This window comes from Oncorhynchus keta, chromosome 1, assembly GCF_023373465.1.
Source record: "Oncorhynchus keta strain PuntledgeMale-10-30-2019 chromosome 1, Oket_V2, whole genome shotgun sequence".
Lineage (NCBI taxonomy): Eukaryota > Metazoa > Chordata > Actinopteri > Salmoniformes > Salmonidae > Oncorhynchus > Oncorhynchus keta.
Window position 1 is genome coordinate 71,862,243 of NC_068421.1, and position 17,331 is coordinate 71,879,573.

The 17,331-nt window shown below is 41.4% G+C and overlaps 1 protein-coding gene and 1 pseudogene across 1 annotated transcript in view; one reads left to right on the plus strand and one right to left on the minus strand.

Moving 5' to 3' along the window:
• Positions 1-244: 244 nt before the first annotated feature.
• Positions 245-4,608, minus strand: LOC118381674 (carbohydrate sulfotransferase 14-like; annotated as a pseudogene).
• A 3,950-nt stretch (positions 4,609-8,558) lies between these two features.
• LOC118392626 (capping protein inhibiting regulator of actin dynamics-like) overlaps positions 8,559-17,331 on the plus strand; it is a 41,724-nt gene continuing 32,951 nt past the window's right edge. The window contains exon 1 of the mRNA XM_052460302.1: positions 8,559-8,708. The gene's annotated coding sequence lies outside the window, so the exon portion shown is untranslated. The remainder of the gene's footprint in view (positions 8,709-17,331) is intronic.

A 17,331-nucleotide genomic window follows, 5' to 3' on the forward strand; every position in this document is an offset into this window, starting at 1 on the left:
AATCAGTTATATTGTGTTGTACCTGAGCAGATTTGAGAGGGAGATAGCCAGTCTACGCAGACAACTTGACTCTGCCCAGGAGGAGCTGTCTGGAGTGGGGAGAGACAGGGAGATTGCCCTGAGAGAGAACAGGAGACTACAGGATGACCTAGCCACTATGACCAGAGAGAACCAGGTACAGACCAAAGTTTGATATCCAAGAGCTTTTATGAAGACAAATACTGTAGGAAAAGAGTCCAGTGGGGAGAGTTTGAGTTCTGTTTAATATGTTAAATCTTGTCTGTCCTTGCTCACCTCTAACCAACATCCTACTAAACTGAATTCACTTGCATTGTTGCAATTAGTGATGAGGACCCCTGTTCTGTCCCCACCATACAGCACGAGTGCCCTGCAGGCATACGAGGCCCAGGTGTCATCCCTGGCCAGGTCAGGGGCATGTCCCAGCTGGAGAAGGCACTGCAGGAGGCCCAGGGGAGAGCAAACCCTCTGACTGCATCCCAATCCACCACCCTTTTCACTTCCCGTAATGATTTAGCAACGGTGGAAACTTACACCACACACACACACATCATTTCCAGTTATAAGATTCAATCTTGCAGTTAATGTCTGCAGTATTCAGTGGTGGTGTTGAGGAGGGGGTAAGTAAACAGGGAGAAGTCTAGAATGTACTTGGGTAGGAGTTCCCTGAGTAGCTTCAGTGGCAGACTGCACAGGATATAGTGCAGCATCTCCGTGGTGACAGGCTTGTACCACATCTGTCTCTCAGGGAAGTGGATGTGTGGAGGTGCACCAATACGCTGTAGCATATAGCCAGCATCATTCTCCAGATGCTCATAGGAGCCAATGAAGTCATAGGACACAGCACATGGCTGGCACAGGTTGTAGATGGGCATCCAGTGCTCGTTCTTGCGCTCCACATCTTTGTCCAGCAGATAGCGCACAAACTCTGAAAATGTCACATCATCCCCAGCCACTGCTGTATCCTTGGAATGACACTTTTTGTAGCGCCTGATGATCTCAGCACCGTACTTCTCCTGGTAGGCCTTGATCCCCCCCAAACTTGTAGGCGGAGAGCAGGCGCTCCATGGGCTCCCGCACAAACATGAACTTGAAGTAGTGTTTTAGCCTGTCTGTTTTAGCGGATCTCCTCGGGCTTCAGGGAGGACAGGAATAGCAGGTCACTCTTGTGGTCCATCTTGATGCTGACGTCCACGTTCTCCAGAGTCCCACTCAGGACCTTCAGAACCCTCTTCCAGTTGGAGCAGGCCACCTTGGGGACGTAGCAGCAGAGGAAGCAGTGCTCGTCGTTCACCAGGACATGCTGCAGCAGGGTTTTCCTCTGCAGGGGGTCAGGGACCTCACACTGTGAGGCATGTTCTTCTGACCACATATGGTCCGGATGGTGCGGTTACGGATCTCCTGGAGAATCTGATTGGGGACATGAAAATGTTTTGACATATAACTGTTATTATGTAAGAGTTACACAAAATAATAATGCATGTATAATACAATATCACTCACATCAATATAATACCTACACAACATGTTATGATATGCATTCCATCAAAGAGTGGACAACTAACAAAATGTAAACAATGTAGCAAATGCATTATGACATTTTCATGATATAGCCAAGGGATGGGCAACTTTGATAGGGTGGGAGCCGCAACAAATCTGAACTCATGAGGGGCAACAGTGGCTCATGGGTCTGCGTACCCACACATGCAGTCAGCCGGTGTCACGTCTGCTTCTGCTCCTCCCCTCCGGCGTATGACGTGACCAGAGTACTAACCACCGGTCCTGAGATTCATCATTACGCACACCTGGCAGTCATCATTACGTGCACCTGTGAATCATTATGATTCACACCTGGACTCCATTACCTTCATAATTTCCTCCCCTTTATATGTCACTCTCCCATGTTCACTCACTAGTTGGTATTGTTCTTGTGTTTTGGCGTACTGCCTTATGTTAGTGTCATGTTCTTGGTTTTATTAAAATGTTGCACCTGCTTCACCACCCCATCATCACACCCGGCAATAGCCCAATTCTACACATCTTGCTATGGGGCACAGAGAAAATGTTGCAGTTTAAAGAAAGTTTGCTGCAATTCTAAACATTTTGCCATGGAGTGGAGAGAAATGTTTGCAGTTTTGAATATGATATCTGATTGAGACTGATTAACAAAATCAATGGAGTAAGGTAATTTGACCATGATTACAAGTTTAGATAGCTGGTAAGACCAATCTAAAAATGTGTTTGCTGGCTTTTTATTTAACTAGTCAACTCATCTAATTGAGTGACTGATATAACAACAGAAACTGCGGATGCACAACCAAATTTCGAAATTGCACCTGTATTCTACTATAGATACATGGCGAGGCGTGGCTTAACGTGACCATGGCCCCGTAGGGTACTCATATTTCTCCATTGTAATTAGCCTAACTTTTGCTGGCATCCTAAGCAAACTGACACTCTTTTTTTGTCGTTTCAATAAATGTTTTCAGCAGCCTCACGTGTTAACATACGTGGCTGTCACAACAACAAATGATTTGCATGATACTTGTTCTGCCACTAATTTGTTACCCGACCTGCTGACTAACAGAAACTATCGTATCATACTCACGTCACTGTTTGTTTACCCCCAGCTTTTTTTCCCCCAGTAAACTAACTTCTCTCGATAGCCAGTCAATCTAGATCTAATTCGCTAGTCTTTGATAAATTGCCTAACTACTTGCAGTCTTTGCAAATTGAACGGCCAAAGGCTATTTAGAAAAATGTATTATTGTTGGCTTGCCTATGTCCTTTCAACTTGCCGGAGATCAGCTGGGGAGAAAATACTACCAAATAGTTAATTATGTACACCTACTTGTTGGAATTTCCAGATTTCCATTTCCAAATCTCCACATGCAGAAGAATAGTAGAGCTGATATTTGGATGGATATAGCTCACTAGTCCTTACTACAATCTAACTAGCAAGCTTTATGCAATACACATTGCTAGTTAGATACAAACAAGTACGGGTGACTTACCGGTAATGAAGTGCATCGCGGAGTAATAGCCTGAAATCATGAGGTTCGTCTAACTTGGTACTTGGGCAGTTGATCAAACTTCATTTGGTCTTTTTCGCCTACTATTTGTCAAACAAAACGGCACGCCACAGCTTTTTGTTATTTTAAAAGCAAGGTTAGCTAGTTAAGAAAGTCAGTTGGAATCGTCTCTTTGGCAGTGGTGCGACGCAAACAGGGTGGCGTGAGTGGTGAAACAGAAGAGTTCTCTGTTCTTTTGAGTTTTGATGTTGATTCTTTGCCCAGCAAAGTGATGTCATGATATATAATTTATCCTATACAAGCTTTTGTACCGAATACAATACGCTGTTAGATGTCAAGTTTATGGGCATGTGGCAACAGCGTGTAGGAGGGATGTTCCTAGGTGTGAGAAGTGTTCAGAATGGAATGAGACAAAGGAATGGGTTGCATTGGGGAAAGTAGTGGTATGTGTTAATTGTAGGGGTGCCCATGGGGCTCGGGATCAGAAATGTCCCGTGCAAGAGAGGCAGGTTGAGGTTTCCAGGGTTAGAGTAGTGCAGAAGTTGTCATATGTTGAGGCAGTGAAGAAAGTAGAGAAAGATGGGTCAAGGGGGAGGGATCCTGAGAGGAGTGGTGTGAGTAGTAGATATGTATCAGTACAGAGGGATAGGCCAACAAGTGAGTAGGATTTCAGTAGGATTTTTAGCATTTATAGCAATGGTTATCAACTGTACTGCAGGGATGGAATGCAAGTCACAGAAAATTGAAGTTGTGGTGACAGCTGCAGAGGTTTTTGAGTGTGCGAGTTACAGGGTGTGTTAAGTGGTGGTGTCCCATCCTTTCAGGTTGTTGAACTGAGGAAGGACTAAATATATTTAAATAGTGGTGTAAGGTGGTATTTTTTTGTGAGTATAGTGTTAGATGCTAGGTTTATTTTTTCAAGCAATGTATAAGGGAGTTGTACTCCAGTCTAGTAGGTGGCGGTAATGCAACATTTATTGTATGCCAACCGCCAGTAAACCTCATCGAAGAAGAAGCCTCTTCGGCTGATAATCATGATGTACAATTCCATGTGACAGTCTGTTCATGCTAACATTTTTATGTTTAGAATCCAAGTGGTTTTAGGTATGATGTCGTTTGTTGATTAAGGCGACATGGAAGTATGTTAAAAATTACCAACCAAGAATATCCTAAATGTTTATAGAATGAAGAAAAATACAGCTGATTATGAGAAATTAGTCAAGTAGACAATTTAAAATAGGAGTAACGGGAGTACCTCAAGTGGGCTACTGCTGGAAATCGTAACGGTTTTAAAAGTCTTCCGTTTACCAGAGATTCTGCATCCAAAGATGGATCAGGATGACGAGCTTGTCTGAGGTAGTATGACCTTGCTGCTTCCCCGATGTGGAGGTGTCTCCATACTATTCAGCATTCCTTTCTCTATCATGAACAGAAGCCCCCCAGACGCCACGATGACAGCGAACGTCAACACCGACAGCGGATCTGCACATTCTGCACAGTTCACTGTTCGTCTGAAGTTTATCACGTACCTGCTCCTGGCCCCTCCAGAGCTTTTCATTCCGAAATTCTGCTTTCACTGGAGGTATCATCGGTCGCTGAATGATATCTGTTGGGTAGCCTATGTTATTGTTTTGTTTCTATGAGGAGAAAAAAATGGAACTACCACGTACCATAACTTCTGACTGCAGTAGGCCACTACAACCAAAAAAACGAAAGCGTCAATCAGAGGGGATTGTAGGAATTGTAGTTGTGGACTAAATATCGTCCCAATGGGGGTGACTCAATGGTATTTCTTTGATTCCTCGCTTCCTCTCTCACATTAACATTTTCGTAATTTAGCATGCGCTCTGATCCAGTGTGACTTACTTGCTCAATTAGGGGTAAGTTCCTTGCTCGAGGGCACATCGACAGTTTATTTTCTCTCACCTAATAGGGTATTCGAATCAGTGACAGTATTTCCCCTATATTCATCTGAATTCTCTGTTTCACGGAAACATGGCTCACTCGGGATATGTTATCAGAGTCGGTACAGCCACCTGGTTTAGTCACGCATAGTGCCGACAGAAACAAACATCTCTCTGGTAAGAAGAAGGGCCTTATGCCTCATGATTAACGAGTTGTGGTGTGATCATAACAACATACAGGAACTCAAGTCCTTTTGTTCACCGGACCTAGAATTCCTTACAATCAAATGTCGACTGCATTATCTACCAAGAGAATTCTCTTCGATTGTCTTGCTCCCAGACAAACTAAACAACTCCTTTGCTCACAGCCCTCTCCTGTATTCCCTGTTCACCCATGACTGCGTGACCATGCACGCCTCCAAGTCAATCATCATGTTTGCAAACGACGCTACAGTAGTAGGCTTGATTACCAACAACAACGAAACGGCCTACAGGGAGGAGGTAAGGGCTCTCGGAGTGTGGTGTCAGGAAAATAACCTCACACTCAACGGCAACAAAACAAAGGAGATGATCGTGGACTTCAGGAAACAGTAGAGGGAGCACCCCCCTATCCACATCGACGGGACAGTAGTGGAGAAGGTGGGAAGTTTTAAGTTCCTCTGCGTACACATAACAGACAAACTGAAATGATCCACCCACACAGACAGCGTGGTGAAGAAGGCAGCAGCGCCTCTTCAACCTCAGGCGGCTGAAGAATTTTGGCTTGTCACCAAAAACACTCACAAACTTTTACAGATGCACAATCGAGAGCTTCCTGTCGGGCTGTATCACCGCCTGGTACGGCAACTGCTCCGCCCACAACCGTAAGGCTCTCCAAAGCGTAGTGAGGTCTGCACAATGCATCACCAGAGGCAAACTACCTGCCCTCCAGGGCACATACACCACCCGATGTCACAGGAAGGCCAAAAATATCATCAAGGACAACAACCACCCGAGCCACTGCCTGTTCACCCCGCTATCATCCAGAAGGCGAGGTCAGTACAGGTGCATCAAAGCTGGGACCGAGAGACTGAAAAACAGCTTATATCTCAAGGCCATTAATAATAATAATAATAATAATAATATATGCCATTTAGCAGACGCTTTTATCCAAAGCGACTTACAGTCATGTGTGCATACATTCTACGTATGGGTGGTCCCGGGAATCGAACCCACTACCCTGGCGTTACAAGCGCCATGCTCTACCAACTGAGCTACAGAAGGACCAGAACACCATTAGACTGTTAAACAGTCATCACTAACATTGAGTGGCTGCTGCCAACATACTGACGCAAATCTCTAGCCACAACAATATTTTAAAATTGGATTCAATATATTTATCATTAGTCACTTTAAACAATGCCACTTTATAATATTTACATACCCATATCATATGTATATACTGTACTCTATACCATCTACTACATCTTGCATATGCCGTTTGGCCATTGCTCATCCATATATTTATATGTACATGTTCTTATTCATTCCTTTACACTTGTGTGTATAAGGTAGTTGTTGTGAAATGGTTAGATTATTTTTAAAATCTTTATTTAACTAGGCAAGTCAGTTAAGAACAAATTCTTATTTTCATTGACAGGCTACCGGGAACAGTGGGTTAACTGCCTGTTCAGGGGTAGAATGACAGATTTGTACCTTGTCAGCTCGGGGATTTAAACTTGCAACCTTTCAGTTACTAGTCCAACGCTCTAACCACTAGGCTACCCTGCCGCCCCAGTTAGATGTTAGATATTACTGCACGGTCAGAACTAGAAGCACAAGCATTTTGCTACACTCGCATTAACATCTGCTAACCATGTGTATGTGACCAATAAAATGTGATTTTAGAGGAGGGCCCTAAAAATTGTCAAAGACTACAGCCACCCAAGTCATAGACTGTTCTCTCTGCTACCCCCAAGCCATAAGACTGCTGAATAGGTAGTCTGGGTAGCTATTGGTTAACTATTTAACGATCTGCATTGACCCCTTTTTTGCACTAACACTTTTGACTCATCACATACGCTGCTGTTACTGCTTATTATCTATCCTGTTGCCTAGTCACGTTATCCCTACCTATACAGTATGCACATGTCTACCTCAATTACCTCGTACCCCTGCAAATCGACTTAGTACTGGTACTCGGTGTATATAGCCAAGTTGTTGTTACTCGTTTTGTATTTATTCCTCATGTTCTTCTTTCAAATTATTTATCTTTTTTTCCTCTGCATTGTTGGGAAGGGCCGAAAGTAAACATTTCACTGTTAGTCTACTCCTGTTACCAAAGCAAGTGACAAAAACAATTAGATTTTATTTAGATTTGTTTATTAGTCACATGCACAGCGTACGCAGGGTACAAAAAAAGAGAAATGAATGAGAAAATAATTATTAAAAAAATAATATACACATTTACAACTGTAGCAATGATAAATGTCCATTGGGGGGTGGGGGCAGGGGAAGTGTCTATTGTGGGTGTAGAATGCCCATAGGGGGAGAAGCCCGGGAGTGAAGTGTGAAGTCAATGAGACAATAATGCAAATTATAATAATATACACATTTACAACTGTAACAATGTCCATTGGGGGGTGTGGGCAGGGTAAATGTTTGTTGGGGGGTAGGAAGTCACAGGGGCAGGAGGGAGAAAGGAGGAGCAGATAGCTGCCACAGAGGGATGGCCCTCTGACCTTCTCATCCAATGGGTTTTGAGAAGAAGGCAAGGAGAGAGGATATGAGGAATCAAGGGAATGTATTGATATTCTCCCTGAGTCTGGGAGCTGACAGAGGAAGTGAAGGACTTGTGTATATATAAATGATTGATCCTATACCGACTCCTACTGGAAGACCAGCCTACCTACAGCTGCAAGCAGCTGTTTTCAGTTTCTGACTGCATTAGTTTATGAATGCCCTTCCAGCAGCATTTTTGCACATCGATCTGATAAAAGGTTGCCTACATTTTTTTTCATGACTTTAAGCCTAGAACTATCAGGGTGGTGTTAAATCACTGAAATGGTCCCAAACTCTTTAGGCCTTTATGCTTTAGGAATTATTAAAGCACCCACTCCCATTGTAAGTAAAATAGTAATTCATCTGGTTCCTTTTGCCAGGGTTGGCTCAAGATGCACAGTACAAAGAAGTCAGTCATGCCAGTCTTGATCAGAGAACAATAACGATGTGAATACGTTATGCCTCATAAATGAATTGAGAAAGCGCACATTCTTCACATATAATTTTTTTCATAATATTTTGAGATCCATTGCACAACGGCTGACGGAAGGGAAATTTTGATTCGTGCAATACTAATTATACAAGACAGAAATATGATAGCCACTGCACCGTAACAGACTGAGACAAACAAGCACCTCCACTCCGAATAAAATATTAGGCCTATACAAGATCAATAGCCAAAGCTATTTGTGTGAATATATGCTATATACAGGCAACCATTTTCGACCAACAGATGAGCGGCATCGCAGAGGAGATCGGTTGTGGACGTTAGGTGATTTTTGTGCCAAGCACAGCCTCCGCCAGCCCCACCCTCCCGCCTCATGTGCTTGCAGGTTTCTGTTCGATTGTCTGTGCGCTTTGCCGTGCGTGCGTGTCGGTGCGAGCACCCGCAGCATCAGTAACACAAAGAGGGTCGAAGAGCTGTGGATGGGAGATACAAGGCGCAGTGGGCAACTTCAAGACCGATTTGCGGGCAAACAAGATCACTTATAAGGTGGTGGGAGCTTGTCCTTTACTCTTGCATATTTTCTTAGGCATAAATGGTTTCTTTATTTTCAATAAGATGCTGACCTTGTCACAGCCTTTCATTTTCATTGACCTGCTGACGATTGCTCCATCGTTCAGAGATGTGTGTGCACTGGGAAAGGACAGTGTCGTTTCATTTGATTATAAATGCGTAAATATATTTGGCATGGCTCGAATTGTGGAGGTCGTTTATGTTGGCTACTTGTTTCAATTTACAGAAAGCATATTTGTGATAAAATATGAAATAAACGATAGATGCTTTGTTCTCCATATGCTTAAGACAGCCTTTTTATATCAATGTATAACCAGGATTGCAGCTCCTACGTTATATTATAAACCCTTATGTTTTATCCCTGCATCTCTTTGTAGGCTACCTGTGCTGTGCCATATCCTATTGTGTCATGGACCAGAGAGATGGCATTATGCTTTTCACGCAATATTGTTTCTACTCGTATCCCCAGATATCAGATGGAATGTCTAAAATCAGAAATCATTGTCTCAAACCTTGTAACACGGAAGGCGCTTAAACGCGGGTTTGTTGAGTTTCTGCCAATGGTTTTGGCCTCGTTTTCTTCAATGCAGCATGTACCGTTGTAAATTGCAATTTTTCCTTTGATCTTAATATAGAGAACATGAATAATTGAATTTAGCCAGAAATTGACATTCAGAGCTGTTATCTGCAGTAAATACACTGTATCTTGGTTGGGTGATGCTGAGTTGTGTTCCTATCAGTTATGGTTGGCTTCTTTTGAGTAACTAATTAGCTTACACATTGCAGAGTAAGCAATTTGATGATCCAGTAAGGCCCCATACCTTTATGTGTGATGTAGCCTGTAGAAAAACATCATTTTAAATGGCCAGCCATGTTTATGTCTCCAAGCCAGGGAGGGGAGCATTGTTGACATTAGGCCTCTGAGAGAGTTTCATATCTCATAGCACATATACTACCTTTCAAAAGTTTGGGGTCACTTAGAAATGTCCTTGTTTTTTAAATAAAAGCAAAAAAATGTTGTCCATTAAAATAACATACAATTTATCAGAAAGGCAGTGTAGACATTGTTAATGTTAATGTTGTAAATTACTATTGTAGCTAGAAATGGCTGTTTTTTATGGAATGTCTACATACAGTTGAAGTCAGAAGTTTACATACACTTAGGTTGGAGTCATTAAAAAACGTTTCTCAACCACTCCACAAAGTTCTTGTTAACAAACTATCGTTTTGGCAAGTTGGTTAGGACATCTACTTACTGCATGACACAAGTCATTTTTCAAACAATTGTTTACAGACAGATTATTTCATACACTAAGTTGACTGTGTATTTAAACAGCTTGGAAAATTCCAGAAAATTATGTCATGGCTTTAGGAGCTTCTGATAGGCCAACTGACACCATTTGAGTCAATTGGAGGTGTATCTGTGGATCAATTTCAAGGCCAACCTTCAAACTCAGTGCCTCTTTTGCTTGACATCATGGGAAAATCAAAATAAATCAACCAAGACCTCAGAAAAACAAATGTAGACCTCTACAAGTTTGGTTCATCCTTGGGAGCAATTTCCAAACGCCTGAAGGTACCACGTTCATCTGTACAAACAATAGTACGCAAGTATAAACACCATGGGACCACACAGCCGTCATAACGCTCAGGAATGAGACGCATTCTGTCTCCTAGAGATGAATGTACTTTGGTGCGAAAAGTGCAAATCAATTCCAGAACAACAGCAAAGGACCTTGTGAAGATGCTGGAGGAAACAGGTACAAAAGTATCTATATCCACAGTAAAACGAGTCCTATATCGACATAACCTGAAATGCCACTCAGCAAGGAAGAAGCCATTGCTCCAAAACCGCCATAAAAAGACAGACTATGGTTTGCAACTGCACATGGGGACAAAGATCGTACTTTTTGGAGAAATGTCCTCTGATCTGATGAAACAAAAATAGAAGTCTTTGGCCATAATGACTATTGTTATGTTTGGAGGAAAAAGGGGGAGGCTTGCAAGCTGAAAAACATTATCCCAACCGTGAAGCATGGGGGTGGCAGCATTATGTTGTGGTGGTGCTTTGGTGCAGGAGGGACTGGTGCACTTCACAAAATAAATGGCATCATGAGGATGGAAAATTATGTGGATATATTGAAGCAACATCTCAAGACATTAGTCAGGAAGTTAAAGCTTGGTCGCAAATGGGTCTTCCAAATGGATCATTCCAAAGTTGTGCCAAAATGGCTTAAGGACAACAAAGTCAAGGTATTGGAGTGGCCATCACAAAGCCCTGACCTCAATCCTATAGACAATTTGTGGGCAGAACTGAAAAAGCATGTGTGAGCAAGGAGGCCTACAAACCTGACCCAGTTACACCAGCTCTGTCAGGAGGAATTGGCCAAAATTCACCCAACTTATTGTGGGAACGTTGTGGAAGGCTACCCGAAACGTTTGACCCAAGTTAAACAATTTAAAGGCAATGCTACCAAATACTAATTGAGTGTATGTAAACTTCTGACCCACTGGGAATGTGATGAAAGATATTACATCTGAAATAAATCATTCTCTCTACTATTATTCTGACATTTCACATTCTTAAAATAAAGTGGTGATCCTAACTGACCTAAGACAGGGAATTTTTACTAGGATTAAATGTCAGGAATTGTGAAAAACTGAGTTTAAATGTATTTGACTAAGGTGTATGTAAACTTCCAACTTCAACATTAGGTCTACAGAGGTCCATTATCAGCAAACATCACTCCTATCTTCCAATGGCACGTTGTGTTAGCTAATCCAAGTTTATAATTATAAAAGGCTACGATCATTAGAAAACCCTTTTGCAATCATGTTAGCACAGCTGAAAACCGTTGTGCTGATTGAAGAAGCAATAAACCTGGCCTTCTTTATACTAGTTGAGTATCTGGAGCATCAGCACTTATGGGTTCGATTACAGGCTCAAAATGGCCAGAAACAAATAACTTTCTTCTGAAACTTGTTTGTCTATTCTTGCTAACACAATGTGCCATTGGAACACAGGAGTGATGGTTGCTGATAATGGGCCTCTGTACGCCTATGTAGATATTCCATTAAAAATCTGCCGTTTCCAGCTACAATAGTCATTTACAACATTAACATTGTTTACTCTATATTTTTGATCAATTTAATGTTATTTTAATGGACAAAAAAAATGTGCTTTTCTTTCAAAACCCAAGACATTTCTAAGTGACCCCAAACTTTTGAACGGTAGTGTACATCGAACCCTAAATGACCTTAGAGTGCCTAGGTCCATGTCTTAAATAAGACCAAAGTGCTTTGGCGAGTATAATTATATCCCTGCTTGGATGGATGGTTGGGTAGGTAGTTGATAAATTGTATTTGTATTTATTATGGATCCCCAGCAGCTACTCTTCCTGGGGTCCAGCAAAATTAAGGCAGTTTATACAATTTTAAAACATTATAAAACATTCACAGATTTCACAACAGACTATGTGCCATCAGGCCCCTACTCCACCACTACCACATATCTACAGTGCTAAATTCATGTGTATGTATAGTGTGTGTGTGTGTGTGTGTGTGTGTGTGTGTGTGTGTGTGTGTGTGTGTGTGTGTGTGTGTGTGTGTGTGTGTGTGTGTGTGTGTGTGTGTGTGTGTGTGTGTGTGTGTGTGTGTGTGTGTGTGTGTGTGTGTGTGTATGCATGTGTCTGTGCTAATGTTTGTGTTGCTTCACAGTCCCCGCTGTTCCATAAGGTGTTTTTTTTATCTGTTTTTAAATCTAATTTTACTGCTTGCGTCAGTTACTTCATGTGGAATAGAGTTCCATGTAGTCATGGCTCTATGTAGTACTGTGTGCCTCCCATAAGAGACCTCTTGTGACATGTCTTGTGGGGTATGCATGGGTGTCCGAGCTGTGTGCCAGTAGTTTAGACAGACAACTCTCATTAATAAAAGTAGTGATGAAGTCAATCTCTCCTCCACTTTGAGCCAGGAGAGATTGACATGCATATTATTAATATTAGCTCTTTGTGTACATCCATGCAATTTTCCTAAGTCCTTTTTTTGTGGCACCTGACCACACGACTGAACAGTAGTCAAGGTGCGACAAAACTAGGGCCTGTACGACCTGCCTTGTTGATAGTGTTGTTAAGAAGGCAGAGCATCGCTTTATTATAGACAGACTTCTCCCCATCTTAACTACAACTGCATCAATATGTTTTGACCATGACAGTTAACAATCTAGAGTTATTCCAAGCAGTTTAGTCATCTCATCTTGCTCAATTTCCACTTTATTTATTACAAGATTTAGTTGAAGTTTAGGGTTTAGTGTTCCGTTCCAAATACAATGCGTTTAGTTTTAGAAATATTTAGGGCTAACTTATTCCTTGCCACCCACTCTGAAACTAACTGCAGCTCTTTGTTGAGTGTTGCAGTCATTTCAGTCGCTGTAGTAATTGACGTGTATAGTGTTGAGTCATTCCCATAGATAGACACTCTGGCTTTACTAAAAGTGAGTGGCATGAAAGTTAGTAAAAATTGAAAAGAGCAAGGAGCCTAAACAGCTACCCTGGGGAATTCCTGATTCTAAATTGATTATATTTGATAGGCTTCCATTAAAGAACACCCTATGTGTTCTTTATCCACATTGTAGCACAGGGTGTAAAGCTATAACACATACATTTTTCCAGCAGCAGACTATGATCAATAATGTCAAAAGCTGCACTGAAGTCTAACAAGACAGCCCCCACAAACATTTTATCATCAATTTATCTCAGCCAATCATCAGTAATTTGTGTAAGTCTGTGCTTGTTGAGAGTCCTTTCCTATAAGCATGCTAAAAATCTGTTTTCAATTTGTTTACTGTAAAATAGCATTGTATCTGGTCAAACACATTTTTTCCCCAGAAGTTTACTAAGGGTTGGTAACAGGCTGATTGGTCGGCTAGTTGAGCCAGTAAAGGGGGCTTTACTATTCTTGGGTAGCGGAATGACTTCAGCTTCCCTCCAGGCCTGAGAGCACACGCTCCCTAGTAGGCTTAAATTGAAGATGTGGCAAATAGGTTTGGCAATATCGTCTGCTATTATCCTCAGTCATTTTCCATCTAGATTGTCATTGTTGATAGACAACAATTTTTCCACCTCTTCCACACTGACTTTACAGAATTCAAAAGTACAATTCTTGTCTTTCATAATTTGGTCCGATATACTTGGATGTGTAGTGTCAGCGTTTGTTGCTGGCATGTCATCCCTAAGTTTGCTTATCTTGCCAATGAAAAAGTAATTAAAGTAGTTTGCAATATCAGTGGGCTTTGTGATGAATGAGCCATCTGATTCAATAAATGAAGGAGCTGAGTTGGCCCCAAAGCTTTTTACTATCATTCTTTGTATAATTTATCTTTGTTTCATAGTGTAGTTTATTTTTATTTAGTTTAGTCACATGATTTCTTAATTTGCAGTACGTTTGCCAATCAGTTGGGCTGCCAGACTTATTTGCCATTCCTTTTGCCTCATCCCTCTCAACCATACAATTTTTAAATTCCTCATCAATCCAAGGGGATTTAACAGTTTTTACAGTCATTTTCTTAATGGTTGTGAGCTTATTAGTAACTGGAATAAGTAGTTTCATAAATGTGTCAAGTGCAGCGTCTGGTTGCTCCTCATTACACACCAAAGACCAGCAAATATTCTTTACATAATCAACATATGAATCACTACAAAACTTCTTGTATGACCTCTTATACACTATACATTCCCAGTCTTTGGAACTTTGTTTTTTTTTGGTGATCACTACATCCTATGGATTTGGATACTGCTTTAAAGCAAATATCAAGGAAAACCAAAGTTTCAGTAACTACCTTGCGAAGGTGTAAGGTCCTCTGCCTTTGACCAAAGTGCTTGTTGTTTCTCAGATTGTACAGTCAAGTCGTCTCTTGCTAGACAGAAACATAATTTGTCAAAGACATACAGTATTGCTTTTTTTCCAATTAGTAAGTCGCTCTGGATAAGAGCGTCTGCTAAATGACTTAAATGTTAAATGTTAAATGTTGTTTGTTTATACATTTGGGTCTGTAACCCTTGGCATCTATGGTGGGGCAGGCTACATGTAGCAAATAGTGTTATTGATATACTGTAAGAAAATACAAATGGAAATGAGCTCGGTATATTTAAAATAGCATATTGAGGGTATGTCAGAAAATTATATCTCTGTGGCACACAGTGTAATTACATCACTTGACTCCTTCCCAGGTCTGTCCTAATTGTTATCTGGCCCTCTGTGCTGTAAGTTTTGGACTCCTGAGTGGTGCTGCGGTCTAAGACACTGCATCTCAATGCAAGAGGTGTCACTACAGTCTCTGGTTCAAATCCAGGCTGTATCACATCTGGCCGTGATTGGGAGTCCCATAGGGTGGTGCACAATTGGCCCAGCGTCACTGGGGTAGGCTTTCATTGTAATTAAGAATTTGTTCATAACTGACTTGCCTAGTTAAATAAAACTATAATATTACGTTTTGACCGATTTGGTGAATTGACATGCATCCTGTTTTCCCAGCATTGCCTACAAACTACTCTATGGAGTTTTTAAAATATATATACATTCAGTACTGGCTCCCTCTTCCATAAGTGGATCTAAGCCCTTCCTATGAAGTATGATCCATGAGCCTCTTGCAATTGCATCTGATCCAATCACACTATTCAAACACGACAAAATCCCTGTAGTACCACAGACTTAAATCCATCAGGACATTTCTAAATTGGACCAGCTTATCATAATGCATCATCGGACAGGCCAATCATACTGGAGGAATTCCAATAATTACACATTTGCGTTCAAATTAAAAGCCACACTTATGATCCCTGAATGAATTAATGCGATATACGATATAAGAAAAAAAGGCTGCAACTGTATGACTAAGAATCATCGCTGCAGGCTGTTGATCTTGGACTGTAAACCTCCCAGCTCATGTAATGTTGAATGATTTAGACTTATTCTCCTCTCATTCCCATTCTGTGTTTTGTCGGAGTTTCTATGAATTAAGCCAGTCAGAGAGCAGTGAGTCTATGATGTGTTATACTTTTGTAATGTCAGCCAGCCTCCAGGCTGGTAAAGCCCCATCATTACTACTGTACTGTATATCCCTATGAGGCTGTAGTGTGATACTACTGCCAATTCCCTCCTGTAACACGACACCGTTCCAACCCCATTATGATGCTGGAGGAGACCGTTACAACTGTGAAATGATTATGGGTGACTTGTAGCTAAATAAGATTATTTGTTATCTGTTGAGGTTACTGTAAATGATCTCAGATTACAATAAAACATATTACTCGATGGAACTCGTATAGCTTTACCCTATAATGGAATTTGGTGTTAAGTCCAATAAAGCATTGTGAGTTTAAGATCATCCTGTGACATCTCTTTAGATCTAATGAGTTCTAACCCTCTCAGAATTGTATAATCCGATGAAATATCATGTTACTGTTAGAACCCTTTGACAACATAATGATTCCACCAGCATATTCTCAGTGAAGGAGTCCACAAAGGCTCTGAATTCCTCAAGACTACAAGGCAGATCTCTTGACATTAGAGAAGTTCTATGGGAGACTGCAATAACATTATGAAGCATGAGGACTATAATGGGTACAGATACAGTTACACACACATTTACAGTTACAATGATTGGCTGTGTGTGTGTGCGCGCGTCAGCCAGTTGAAATTATGAATGCCACTTTGTTCTCACCCTGCACTGGCTGATCTGGCTAAGAAACAAAGTATTACTTTGTGCCTCTTCAGACACAGCAGAACACACGGCATCTAGTCTATCACAGGCCAAAAGACCACCCCTCCCTCCCTCTCCTCAGAGACGCTTTCTCCTGCCCACTCACACATTTACAGTGCCTTCAGAAAGTATTCATACCCCTTGACTTATTCCACATTTTGTTGTGTTACAACCTGAATTCAATCCTTTTTCTCTCTCTCACATGTCTACACATAATGACAAAGTGAAAACATGTTTTTAGAAATGTTAGTAAATTTATTGAAAATGAAACTCAGAAATATCTCATTTACATAACTATTCAAACCCCTGAGTCAATACTTTGTAGATACAGCTTTGGATCCGATTACAGATTTGAGTCGTTTTAGGTATGACTGTATCAGATTTGCACATCTGGATTTGGGGATTTTCTCCCATTCTTCCTTGCAGATATTCTCAAGCAGCTGTTAAGTTAGATGGGACACTGCAGTGAGCAGCAATCTTCAAGTCTTTCCAAAGATTTGTAATGGGATTCAAGTCTGGGCTTTGGCTGTGCCACTCAAGGACTTTCACATTCTTGTTCTGAAGTCATTCCAGCATTGCTTTGGCTGTATGCTCTGAGGTCATTTTTACTGTTGGAATGTAAATCTTCACCCCAGTCTAAGTTTTTTTGCACTCTGAAGCTGGTTTTCATCAATGATTTGCCTGTATTTGGCCCCATTCATTGTTCCCTCTATCCTTACCTGTCTCCCAGTCCCTGTCGCTGAAAAGCATACCAATAGCATGATGCTTCCACCACCATGCTTCATGGTAGAGATGTGTTACTGTGACACAGCAGGAGGGTGGAACAGCCACACATACATA